The sequence below is a fragment of the Belonocnema kinseyi genome, chromosome 6 (genome assembly GCF_010883055.1).
Source record: "Belonocnema kinseyi isolate 2016_QV_RU_SX_M_011 chromosome 6, B_treatae_v1, whole genome shotgun sequence".
Classification (NCBI taxonomy): Eukaryota; Metazoa; Arthropoda; class Insecta; order Hymenoptera; family Cynipidae; genus Belonocnema; species Belonocnema kinseyi.
The window spans coordinates 10,364,159-10,365,456 of record NC_046662.1 but is presented as its reverse complement, the minus strand read 5'-3'; positions in this window follow the sequence as shown (position 1 = coordinate 10,365,456).

Genomic DNA, 1,298 nt, shown 5'->3' with positions numbered 1-1,298 from the left:
GCCAGCGTATATCGAGCCAAACGTTCTCCTCTCATAACTTCACCCATTCAAATGATGCATTTTCAACATTTATTCCTACGACAATCCAGCTTACAAACTTAGATCCCAATCAAGCTAATGGCCCAACTCTTGATGTCGATCCATCTTTCTAGCACGAGGGTTGTTTTTCGCTGATTTCCACATATCCTTGTGTAAAAGACCTTGAATTTCTGAAATCGAAACAGAAAGTTCAGCATTCTAATTGGATCTTCGAAACATTAATATTCGCAACTGGAAGATTTTCGACAATAAAGTAAAGAATAATAAAATTTAAAGTCTGCTTCCAACAAAATTTCAACTAAAAACCACAAAAAAGAGATTTTTGACCTACTTAGAAGTGAATAAGACGTTGAAATCTCCCCCTTCCATATAGTCCCTTCCTTGCTTCCTCTCCCAACTCTTCAACCTTCGCTTTTCCTCCCTTTCCCAACTTTTTCCATCTTTTCTTACTTCTCCCCACATTTTTTATCACTTCTTCTACTTCTTCCTCATTTCCTCTCATTTCATCTTCTTCCGCTCTCCTCACTTGCCCTTCCTAACCTCTCCTCAATTCCTACCACTTTTCCTACTTCCCCTAACTACAGTCCAACCCAATCCGTCTGATCTGATTCGATCCGATGTTATCCATTACAATCGAATTCCGTCCAATCCTATTCCTTAGGCCGATCCACCGTTTATAAATAGCTATAGCTTTAGTACATGTATAACTTGTCCCTTAGAGGGCTCTTTAGCCCTAGGGACTTAATACATAAATTACAAATTACAAATGACATTTCTAGCACGAGAGCTGTTTTTGTAGATTTCCACATATTCTTGTGTAGAAGACCTTGAATTTCTGAAATAGAAACAGAAAAGTCAACATTCTGATTCGATGCTTAAAACACCAATATTCGAGAGTGAAAGACTTTCGACGATTAAATGTAGGAAATTGAAATTAAAAGTCTGCTTAAAAAAAAGAGTTAAACTAGGCGACTTATAGACCGTGGGCTGACAACGTAAATGGGAGCGTGATACGGACAAGGCCAATTTTCACATGAGATGTTCGTCTGATGATGAGGAACGTAAAAATGGGTGCCTGGCAGGTGTGACTGGATGCGTTCACCTGTGGCGACCTGTCAAAGGTGCAAATTTTTTGCAGTTAACTTACGTGACTCGATTAAGGTTGAAAATTGGTGTACATGTAGGGGCTGACATTAGAAATAGTACCTGCGCATTGCCAGGCACTTACCTGGATGCAAAAGTGTTGCCAGGCGGCTTCG